Raw genomic sequence first — 12,771 nt, 5'->3', positions numbered from 1 at the left:
TGTGTGCGCTTTCTCTTTCTTTCAATATAAATATACTTAAAAATAAAAATAAATAAAAATTAAAAAAAAAGAAATGTATACTCACCCCCAGAGTGGTAAATTAATATTTGAAAGATTCTAATCCACATTCTGCATGAAGCTTCTCAAACGGCTTCAACTATCCTTATTTCTGTTAAATATCACAGAGTTCATTAATTAGCATTATAAGCATTTAATTTTTTTTCATTGCTGAATGAGATATTCAAGATATGTACATTGGTTAGATAAATTTTTTTCAGGCCCTCCACCTTGTGTAAACTAGAAAAAAGAATCTAGAGCAACCAGTATCTTATACCCTTTCGAAATGCACCTGAAGTTTAGGATTCTGATACCTGTAATCAAAGCTGACAAGAAAGCTTGTCAATATTTCTGCTAGAATACTGTTGCATATGTCAGAAAAAGCATTCTATGCGAGGTGCTGGTGGGAGCACATCAAGGACAGAAAGCTAAAGAACAGAATGAAGACTGTTACTGAGCTTGTTTGCTAAGAAAGGTCTTTATGTGGGCAAACTCTTGTATGAGACTCACATTCAATTGAAATATACTTCCTAGGGGTGCCTAGGTGGCTCGGTCGATAAAGTGTCTGACTGTAGCTCAGGTCATGAGATCGCTGTTTGTGAGTTCGAGCCCCACGTCGGGCTCTGTGCTGACAGCTCAGAGCCTGGAGCCTGCTTTGGATTCTGTGTCTCCCTCTCTCTGCCCCTCCCCCACTTGCACTCAGTCTCTCTTTCTCAAATATAAACATTAAAAAAACTAAAAAAGAAAAAGAAGTATACTTCCTAGTAACAAGGTCACGGTTAAAAACATGTAAAGCTTTGCCCACTGCTAACTAGTAGAGGCTGCTCATACCTACATAAGAGCCATATAGTTGTAAGTAAAGCCTTTCCTTAGATAAATGTGCAACGATAAGACAACATTGTGCAAAGTGACAACCATAGAGTTTAGCATATAGTAGATACAATTATTTAATACATAACTGTGTTTACTTCATCTTTATATCCCTGCAGCCTAGTGTTCAATGTTGGCAATATTGACATTTTGGACCAGAAAATAGTTTTTTGCCGTGGGGAGGGGGCGCTATCCTATTCATTATAAGATGTTCAACAGCATCGTTGGCCTCTACTAACTCAATGCCAACAGCACTCCCCATCTGTGACAACCAAAAAGGCCTTCAAAGGTTAAGTGTCCCTGAATGAGACAAAGTCACCCTTGGGTGGTAACCACTGCTGTTACCTAATGTAGTGCTAGGTATATACCACAAGTTCTAAATTTTATTAGAAGTTTCAGGGGCTGCATAGCTCACATGAAACTCAATTAGTGGTTTCAATCCTCAAGTGTCATAATAAATTTTATTCTTTTCTTGCAACTTTTACCATTACCTCAAAATTTTATGTCATTGATAATTGAGAGATTATCCTAAATTTAGAATTAGTAAGCATCAGAGGGAGAAGGGTATATTTTTTCGTATCTTAAATCTATGGATGGGAAGGATGTGATGAAATAGAGACAAAACCTGAATTTTCCTCATCTCCCTCCCTTTTTATGAATGGGATTATTTCTGAACTTTTAATGCAAAACAATTAGAATTACAAAAGAAGAAAGAAAGAAAAAGAGAAAGAAAGAAAGAAAGAAAGAAAGAAAGAAAGAAAGAAAGAAAGAAAGAAAAAGAAAGAAAGAGAGAAAGAAAGAAAGAAGGGAGGGAGGGAGGGAGGGAGGCAGGAAGGAAGGAAGGAAGGAAGGAAGGAAGGAAGGACGAAAGAAAGAAAGAAAAAAAAATTTATTAAACCTGATGGGAAAATATATTTTGTTATGTATGAATCGTACCAATAACTGGTGTCATCATTTTTTTAAACTTAAATAAATGTAAAACAATTACTTACAATTTTAAGACCAGTGAATTTTACTTTCTGGTGAATAAACTCATACTCATTCACCCAACAATTTACAAATGCCAGATTGGTAAAGTCAGGTTACAAAACCAAATCCTGATCATACCTAAAAGACAAAAGATTAGTAGGTAACTTATGCCATGTATCTATAGCCAAAAGAAAACAATTACATAAATAATATATTTTTCAGACTTAGAACTTGAAAATGGTTACTCTATCAAATATCTCCCAATGGGACTGGCTAAATGCAAAACAAAAATTTTGATTTCTAATTAGAGTTTAAAATCCCATAAGATTAATGGGATCAATTAACATCAACATAAAAAAGCACACTATACATATTAAGAAAATAACCTCCTTTAATTCTCAGAATTTAATGGCAAATTCATACTATGAAGATGGACAGGTTTGAAGTACCCCCCCCAAAAGCCTCATTTATGGATTTAAAAAATGTAACTCTTTGGGGCGCCTGGGTGGCTCAGTCTGTTGAACGACCGACTTCGGCTCCGGTCATGATCTCACGTTTTGTGAGTTTGAGTCCCGAGTCGGACTCTGTGCTGACAGCTCAGAGCCTGGAGCCTGCTTCTGATTCTGTGTCTCCCTCTCTCTTTGCCCCTCCCCCACTCATGCTCTGTCTCTCTCTGTCTCAGAAATAAATAAACATAAAAAAAATTTTTTTAAATGAAAAAAGTAACTCTTCAATAATGAAATAAATTGCATGCATGAACTAACTCCAACATTATGCAGTTCTGTATTACCAATAGTTTTCCTTTCCTCCATTACTAGCTCTCCAGTTATGAAATAATACACAGTTTTAAAGAAGAAAATTTAAATTTTATAATACTTGGTTGTTTGATATACCTATTATTTTTTTATATATACAAAGTGTTAGAAGCATCTACGTATTTAGAGAACTTTTACTGAATCTCTATTACGTGCCAAATATTGCACTAAATTATGGTAAACAGCTGAGCAAGAATATTGGAAATTATTTTTGGTCACAAATCAGAAAATGGGAATTCTAGTCCTTAGAATTGTTAACATAATACTACTTTTCATTATACTATTATTGGCAAATAGTTATTAAGTTCCCTCTGTATTAATCCTGTGCTTTTAGCTCAATGCATTATGCATGTTGAATCATTTATATCCTCTTAACAATCCTGCAAGAAATGTATGACCTCTATTTTTAAAATGAGTAACTTGAGATTCCCTGAACTTCTCTTTTTCGACTTATAAAATGAGAATAATGATTTCTACTACTAGCTATTAGGATTGTTGTGGGAATCACATTCACTCATGTGCATGTGTGGGCAAGAATGACCCACACAAACCTCAGGTGATGTTGTTACCATGAATGGCATCAAAATAGTCCCTTTTGAGCATAATCAACCTTTTAAGATTTAATTCTTAGTTCCTTTTAGGAACTAGAAAGCATGCCCCCACATATAAGTCAGAGCCTCTGATACATCAGCCTGTCCTTTTTGGCCAGGGATTGTTGCAGTTAAGTGCCTCATGACTACCAGCCCAGCGGGGTGCCCTGGATGCTCTGACAGGGCACTCTACTAAACTGTTGTTGAGAAGCAGGAATGTGACCAAACCCCACGCAGCTGATGGTGTTCAACCCCAGGGAGAAAACTGGACTCAGAAACAGGTTTTCTAGTTTCCTTTAAGACTGGAATTTGAGAAGGGACAATGAACTAAGGTTGGTTTGGAGAAACAATTACTTTCAGAAAAAAGAATATATTCCATTGCTAAGAAATTTCTGTTCCTTGGGGGGAAAGGGGGCATAAACAAAGGGTGCTAGGTCTCAAAAAGAGGAACCAAGTGATCTGGCAAATTATTGGCTTCTATAAATATTTCCAAAGAATCTATGGAGACCTGTGGGCTCTTGAACTGGATGGAAAGAGGAAGTTCCTGGAAAAAAATATGGTGCAGGAAAAGAAGGCTGAACTTTCTAGAACAAGGGATCAGCAGAAAAATGACTATAATTTTCCCAGCAACATCATGCTTATCTTTTCTATTTTCTCTTCTGATACATTTAGGACAGATTCATTGCAATTTTGACAATAACTCTCCACCTGGCAGCTGTTTAGCAGAGTGATTCTCAAGTTCTGAGTTATATGATTGAGGTGAGGGAAACGGGGCCATATTATCCTCTCAATTTGCTCTTCCTCTCCAACAAATTAAATAACATAGTGATTGGTTCAAAACTAGGTTTTTACTAGTTACCTCTTCAATAACTGGTGTAATGCCATCAGACTCATTAATCCACACTTTTTGTACTCTTCTGTTATCATAGAGTTCATATGCTCCTCCATTTCTACATTTTTTCTATAAAAAGAGCAGGATCCTTAACAAAAGAAAAGGGAGAACATAGAAACAACAATTATGTTTTCAAAGGAGGAACTTAAATTAGTATCTTTTACCATTTCCAGAATGCTGACATATTTTTGACCATGGTTGTGAAAATCTTGAGCAAATTCAGGAAGGTCTTTGAATTTAACTTCATAATAACTGAAGTCTTATGTCTTTCATGACAATATCAGCGAACTGAACATACTGAAAGGCAACTGTGCATATCAGTAACCAGTAGTATTTACATGCAGTTTAAACTATTCAACATCCGGGTGTCTAGGTGGCTCAGTCGCCTGAGTGACCAGCTCATTATTTCAGCTCAGGTCATGGTCTCAGGGTCATGGGATCTAGCTTTGCATCAGATCCTGCTCTGAGTGTGGAGCCTGATTGAAATTCTCTCTCTCTCTCTCTCTCTCTCTCTCCCTCCCTCTAACCCTCTTCCCCACTCGTGCTTTTTCTCTCTGAAAAAAAAAAATTTAAAAAGTAAAAAAATAAAATAAAATAAAATAAAATATTCAACATCCAATATGCATTTCATAGTTCTGGAATTATGAAAAATTTATACATTTCTTTGGAATTACTTTTAATATAAATCAATCATAGTATCAATATATTCTTTAAATGTTTTCAAAATTTTAATATTAGTTACTAAATATTTTGTTTCACGGGATAGCATAAATATTCATCCAGAGTGTACAAGTAATTTTCACTGAATGAGAAAAACATGTTGTGCGGTTTGGCATTTTCACACAAAAAGTTACAGATAAACATGAAATACTGCATTTTTACCAGATTATAATAACTTTTCCTTACACTAATTCTCATAAAAAAACAAGGCAATAAAAATACTGATAAAATAATGACTGTCTAGTGTTCAAATCTATCAAATGATATAATTTTATGTACAAATATAAAATATATATGCATGTATATTTAAATATACTTATGTACATATGAAGAAATAATGTCAATATTGGTCATTTTGGAAATTGTTAAGTAACACATTTAGTCACTGAACTAACAAAAGAAATGCCTGTTTCCCAATTTCTAGCCACTATCTCTTTCACATCATCTATAATTAAATAATTTCAGTGGCTCAGGTGGAGTTCAAGCACCTAATATTAAAGTATCGGTGGTAGTCCAATAAGCTTAAACAAAGAAAACAAACAAACAAACAAACAAACAAAAACAGAGGTAAGGAATAAGGAATTGATTTGATGAAATTTCAATAAGTAGCCAAATTCCCCTGAATTGTGAAAAATAAGGATTCTGTATTTACTGAGAGCTATAAATGCCTTACCTCAAAACTTTGTAGAGTCTGACAAACATGACTTGTTATCTTAGCTTATCATTATGTATTTTAATTCACATACAGAAATCTATAAGAATTAAATTGACATATATCAAGCATGAGAAGAATGTGTAATGGTCATATAAATTGTGATTATTCTGCAAGGAAAACAGAATTTTTGAAAATACAAATATTCAAATACATCATTTTGTTTTAAATGTTAACTTATTTATCTTGAGAGAGAGAGAGAGAGAGAGAGAGAGAAAGTGTGCATGAGGGATGGGCAGAGAGAGAGGGACAGAGAGAATCCCAAGCAGGGTCCATGCTGTCAGCGCAGAGCCCAGTGAGGGGCTCAGTCTCAAGAACCGCAGGATCATGACCTGAGCGAAAACCAAGAATCAGCTGCTCAACCGACTGAACCACTCAGGCACCCCTTATTTTTAACTGAACATTTTAAAAATGGTAAAATTCTAGCACTAATGACTTATCTTTTTGTCTATGTGGTCTCTCTACTCTAAATTCATGATATCCAATCATGTAACACATATGAGCAAACCAAATTGTTTCAAAAAGTCATTTTAAGGGGCGCTTGGGTGGCTTGGTCGGTTAAGCATCCAACTTCAGTTCAGGTAATGATCTCACAATTCGTGAGTTCGAGCCCCGTGTCAGAGGCCTTGGTGCTGACAGCTCGGAGCCTGGAGCCTACTTACAGATTCTGTGTCTCCCTCTCTCTCTGCCCCTCCCCTGATCATGCTCTGTTTCTCAAAAATAAAAAAATGTTAAAAAAATTTTTTTTAATCACTTTAATAAGCCAATTCTTTTTCTAGTTGAATGTGTTCTACTATAACTGTAATAATGTCTTATTTGTCTATACTTACCCTAAAATTTGTTCCCCACATGACTTAAGGCAGTTTTAAATACATAAGTCATGTAAGGTAGAATAAAGGCAAAAATGTTCATCAAGAAATCCAAATGGAGAGAAATTTCTAAAAGAATATGTGCCAATATCATGAACTTAATACCTAATAGATTACATTCAATAAATGCTACAATTTTTAAATTGTAATAGCAGTCATTTTCCCATTGCATTTGCAGTACAATAGCAGTTATATTTCCATTTCCATATTGTGTCAGATATGCAAGATGCCTATATTTGCAAAACAATGTACCTCTAGTACTCCTTGGGTCTCCAGGTTCAAAATTGCAACTACCTATTCTACATCATTTCTTAGATGTCTAATAGACAACTGAGACATAACATGTCTAGAAACAACCTTTAGATTTCTGTTCTCATCCATCTACCAAACAAATCTGTTCCTTTTTAATTCTTCTACAATTAAGTGGCTGAACTTTGCTCTCAGGCCAAAAAATTTCCAGGGCCCTTATCTTTGTTTTATAATCCACCTCCATCTATCAGCAAATCCTTCCTTCTTACTATATTTTCCTAAGTACACACAAGTTTCAACTTCCAATAATGCCACCTTCACCCAATCAATTTTGATTATTACAATTATAGCCTATCCATTCTGCTTGCTTGCATTCTTGTTCCATCTAAATATTTTCCTACATAGCTCATTACTCATCTGTCCACAACAATAGGTGCCTAGCCACTAAAAATCAAAGCCCTTAAAATGGCTTCCACTGACCAAAACAATCTGCCCAGACTACCTTTCATTACCTCATCTACCTATCTTCATTTTACCAATCACACAAGCCAAGATCTTCCCAATCTCATTTTTGTTCTTGCTGGCCACTATGTCTAGAAATTATCTTCCCCAGACACCCAAGCATCTCACTTTCTACAGGTCACTGTGCAGATGTAACCTTACCAGAGAAACATTCCCTGCCACTTTACACTTTAGCAGGAACATACTCTCTTTTTATGTTCCCATTTCCAGTAAGCAAGACTAGGGGAAAGAGTTAGCAGAGTTATTTAAATGAGAAGCTATTTTTTAAACCTAAGTAGTTCCTGGCATATTGCCACAATATCAATTTTTATAACTGAGAGCAACAGTTCCAAAGAAAGACAAATGCAGCAGTAGGGGCTGAAGTCAAGCAAAAATAGAGAATTTGGAAGTAATCTGTGATGAAAAAGAAGTAAATCATGTTGACCTTTGTCGTGAACTTGCTAAATCCCTAGAAGGTGGTTCTGAGTTGGGAAATGCCATATTCAAATGCACTTATAATTTTGAAGAAATTATTTATGTTAAGTATATTGTTATACTTGCCTCTTTGTTTCCAATGTCAGCGGCAATTTAGACAGCCATTGTCATAATAAACTTATTCTACTTACCTTCCTTTCTACAGTGTGCATTTGTACTCATTAAAACAGTTTAAAAATAAAGATTTAATCTCTGATAGTTTCCAAATATATTTTCTGACATATTGATCTTTGCTATTTCCTAAATATAATTTTGTACTGTTGTAATTACTTTTGTCTTTTCCTCGATATCCCATATCCATTTTATCTTTTTTTGTTTCCCTAGCAACATTTGTCAAAAGATTTAAATGACAACATTGGGAATAATGTAGAAGGTTTTTCGTATTTTATATAGAAGAGCCTGCTAGGGAAATAGCAAAGTATCTCATATTTTACAGAAACATTGCCTACCAGAAAAACAAAAACAAAAACAAACAAACAAACAAAAACTTGTACCTTTTTATCCTTGATTTCTAAGTGTAAAAAGCTCAGATACATGGGGGCACCTGGGTGGCTCAGTTGGTTGAGCATCCGGCTTCGGCCTCAGGTCATGATCTCTCAGTTCGGGGGTTCGAGCTCCGCATCGGGCTCTGTGCTGACAGCTTACAGCCTGGAGCCTGCTTCAAATTCTGTGTCTCCCTCTCTCTCTGCTCCTCCCCTGCTCATGCCCTGTCTCTCTCTCTCCTTCAAAAATAAATAAAAACATTAAAAAAAATTAAAAGAAAAAAGGTCAGATACATGTTTGAAACTGGAGAAATGTCAAATTAAAAATCACTACAAAATGTTACTTGTTCTGATGACTTTAATGCTACTGAATGTACTGTAAGTGACTTCAAGAGATTACTGAGTGTTCAAAGTTGCTGATCCACTGAACTCTTTTAACATACTGATGAGGGACTTCATGTCTTTTGTTATTGGGATCTATAATCTAAACAGATTCACACACACACACACACACACACACACACACACATATATATCATAATTATGATATATTTGGACATTTGCTATTTTCCAATGGTCATAATGGTCCTATGTTCATTAATTAAATATAGAACAAGATTGTCACATACCTAGTTTGCATAATTAGTAAATTGAAGTTATCTGCGGCTTAGAGAATACATTATTTAAAATATAAAAAATGTTACTTTTAAAATGTTTAGAGTGACACAGTCAGTGAATATTTTCTAATTCTATGGTCAATCTGTAGATAAAATTATGCTAAAATATAAGTGCTGTTTTTGAGTTAATATAAACCTATAGGCATACATTATTAGAATATTTTAAAATAATTTTCATATATTTTAAAATAAAAGTAAACGAAATAATTTGAGGTTATGTTGCTTTACATGATTTTTAAAATTAGAATTTTTCCCCTTGTACATTGTCTTTGAAAATTGATGGAACTCTGTTGCTGCTGACATTACTATTGCTTGAACTAGGTGAATAAGTATCTACAAAGTTTTATAAATAGCAACCTAATCTGCTTTTCTAATTTCACTAATCATATTTACTTAGCAGTTTAATTTCTTTTTGCAAATATTAAACTTAAAACAATATTGAAGGCATTTATATAGTTTCACATTTTAAAAGTATTAATTGATCATTTTCACTTGCTAAATTTAGGGGACAAGAAGATTCTTATAACAGTTTGGCATACAACACACAACGTAAGAATCACTGTTCCTAGATAAATTCAATTTCCAAATGTAATGATTTTTCTAGGTGGTAAAATTATGTAATAAATATAAAAACATATTTTACTTTTTATTCTCATCTTCTAAAAAACATAGGGTGGATATGAATGGGGTTAGTATAAGTATCTGGACACAAAATGACCATTAAAATGGATATAATTAATATGAAAGTTTTATGAAGTTTATACAAATATGTAGCAATATACATATTTGTGGTAGAACAGCAAAAGAACTCTTGGGGTAAAATACAGATGCTCATTTTAAATCTTGATGCTATTTCTGTGTGATAGATACATTGTCTTCTGAAATTTTAATTTCTTAGTTTAAAGTTAGCTTGATTTGATTGGATCACTAACTCTAAACCAGTGGATATTTCATGGATGCATCTCAGGAATTTCCCTGAAACTACATGCAAAATTTAGTTTGTATGTGCATTTTTTTTTTTTTTGGAGAGGAGTTCATAGCTATTATTAGAATCTCAAATAGGGACTACAAAGAGAGAGAGAGAATAAACAACTTAAAATAGATTATCATATGGTCCTTTTTATTTCCAAATTTCTGTTATTCAATTTTAAATGGAACCCATACACTCTCTCCATTTTATATATCATTATTGTCAAGGAATATATGTAAGCCTGTTATAAATAATTTGCACAGGGAAGAAAAATATAACTTAAACAACTTGAAAACCAAACCTTGACCTGGAAACAATTGGGTGTCTTTGTGTTGTGAGAAGCACACTGTTAATATCATTGCCAAACAAAATAGGTAAATTTATCCTGCTAAATTTAGCTTCTAGCCCTTAAAAGAAATAGAGGGGGAAAAAAAAAACAGAGGGAGCTGGAAAAAGAACACACATGAACACCCCTCAAGGACTGTATAATTAAAGAGCATGTTGCTTATAGAGAAACGTCAGCCTCACCAGCATTTGTTGTTGTCTTTTGGTCAACCTCATAGCTATGATTGTCTGCAAAGAAGCACCAGGGAAGGAGAGACTCATTCAGTGGATGCCAACAGCAGCCGCGCTGTTCATACACTGCCTGGTAAAGCATCACAAAGAATTGTATTATTTGCCATTTTCTATTATGTCCATCTCAAATTTTCACATAGAGCTTCATTTGGCCCATGGTAATGAAAATACTCCTCTCTCTTTCCTTCAAAATGTGTTTTATCGTGAAACTCAATAGGATTTAGTGGGGGGGTAAAAGATACCTTATTGTCAGAGAGCCAAGGATGGAACTGCAAATCTGCCTCACTAGCAAATAAGTAGTTTATTTAATATACCTGAGTCTCCATCACCTATATCTGGAAAAGGGTTGTCATTTTACTTACATTGAATGAGTATTAACTGTGATAATGCTTGTAAGTGTTGGCATGGCACATGGCATGTAATAAATGATTAACAAATTGGATATCATAATACATCACATATACAATTGGAAATTGGAAGCTTTCTACAATTTATTATAAAACTCTGAACTAAGATGGCTTTTATTATCCTTAGTTATATAAGTAAATAATAGTCAATTAAACTGCTAGTAAATTAATCTTTGCAAATCACTTGCTTTTTTAGAGGAAATACATTCAGAGTCAGATTCTCATGTGTATACAACATGTGTTATGTTCACACACTTACAGACCATAATGCAATGAACAGTAAGACCTTTATCAAGGTGATGAGCTTTATCAAATACAGCAACTTGATTTTACAAGAAAGGAATTTATATACATATGCACTGATACGATACCCGAACTAAAATGAGAATAAATCACAAAGGTAAAAAATAATATTTTTTAGCACTTTGAAAGTCTTCTAAAAAGAGGAATATAATATATCAGGTCTGGGTTGTTATCATTTTGAAACATCTGGTGTTTCCTTTACATTCTTTTTATTTCCTATGTTTCAACTGAAATTCATCCATTTATCTAGCTTCATTAGGTGTGTGTGTGTTCCAGGTGTGGTGGCAAAATGTGTGCATAAGTGTATCAAATTTTGGTGTTCTTTGGTGTCCTTATTACACTCTTTGTTTTCAAGACAGTTAAAAAACTTGGACACATTATATTGTATTATTTCAAAAGAAGTAACAAGAAACAACATTTTGATCTCTTGCGTTTGTTATTGTTGTTCTTTTGTTTTATGATAATAAAAGAGATTATTTAATTTCATTAGAGATATAAATCACAATATCTGCACGAATTAACTTCTACTAACATGCCTGGCAAAAAATGTTCCATAATTCATTTCTGAGTGTTTTTTTTTTTTTTTTGCATGGTTTTTTATTGTTGTTGTTCCTTTAAGTGTATTTGACCACAAAGATGACTTCTCAGTTAGATTATGTTGTGGACGTTTTCTATAAATCAAGCTAAAACTTTAGCTCCCCAGTTGTAATGAAAACTTACCTGAATCATGTGTGCTAAAATGACATATAAAAAAAGAAGACTTGGGCTTGAGTACTCTGTGAGTAGAAAAGAAACATTTAAGTCACATAAGCCAAACTACAAACCTTAACTTTTATTATGCATTGTAAAGATAATCATAAGAGAAATTTAAGTTACCTTTCTAAAAATGGTATGAGATAATGACTTTTAATCAATACTCTGCCATCTGGAAATCCCTTGTAATAATCAGTTACTGCAAAAGTTAAGTAATTTCCCCATTTCGCTTTATAAACCATCCTGTAATGTCTTTGAATTTAAAAGCGCCCATTTCATGAACTTTTACTCTACTTTAGTAAAAGTGTATATACAATAAACTCTCACTAAATACTATTTAGTGATTTGGTGGTTATAATTTTGCTAATTCTGGGTTTTTGACACGTGATAAGATGAATTATAAAAAATGATGTTGTTGTAAGATTTAGCAAAACTAGTAATACCTTTTTTTTCAACCCAGAGCATATTGTATTAAGCCATGTGAGTCAAAGTGAAATCTGTTTGCTAAATCTCCGTCAAGTATTATGGGTACACTCAGACTTCCATAGCCTGAATAACTAATGAATAACAAGTCCTTCTTTGCAAAGTCAGATGTTTCTGATTATTTGCCTTCAAAAACAAAAAGAAAACAGAAAAGAGGAAATAACAGGGTTTCTGGCTAATATATTTTTTAAAAGAATAATTCTTTTGATGATACGCAATTATGTGTTTTAAGATAGAACTCAGATAAGTTTAAGGAACAGACTGACCTGTCTTGTAACAAATCTCTTTAGTTACTTTACCTATGTGAACAAAGTTTATCAACTTGAACAAAACTTAAAAGAGAAAAATAAGAGTATATCTCACATGGAATTCTATCTCATT

At 33.7% G+C, this 12,771-nt stretch overlaps 1 long non-coding RNA gene across 1 annotated transcript; it reads right to left on the bottom strand.

The window, feature by feature from the left end:
• Window positions 1-1,922: 1,922 nt before the first annotated feature.
• On the bottom strand, window positions 1,923-10,937 carry LOC128315061 (uncharacterized). The gene is made up of 4 exons (XR_008297429.1): window positions 10,397-10,937; window positions 8,234-8,461; window positions 4,161-4,281; window positions 1,923-2,034 (listed from the first exon to the last, which is right to left on the bottom strand). It is a non-coding gene; the product is annotated as an uncharacterized LOC128315061 (long non-coding RNA).
• Window positions 10,938-12,771: the final 1,834 nt, after the last annotated feature.

This window comes from Acinonyx jubatus, chromosome C2 (genome assembly GCF_027475565.1).
Source record: "Acinonyx jubatus isolate Ajub_Pintada_27869175 chromosome C2, VMU_Ajub_asm_v1.0, whole genome shotgun sequence".
Classification (NCBI taxonomy): Eukaryota; Metazoa; Chordata; class Mammalia; order Carnivora; family Felidae; genus Acinonyx; species Acinonyx jubatus.
This window is presented reverse-complemented; position numbering and strand designations above follow the sequence as displayed.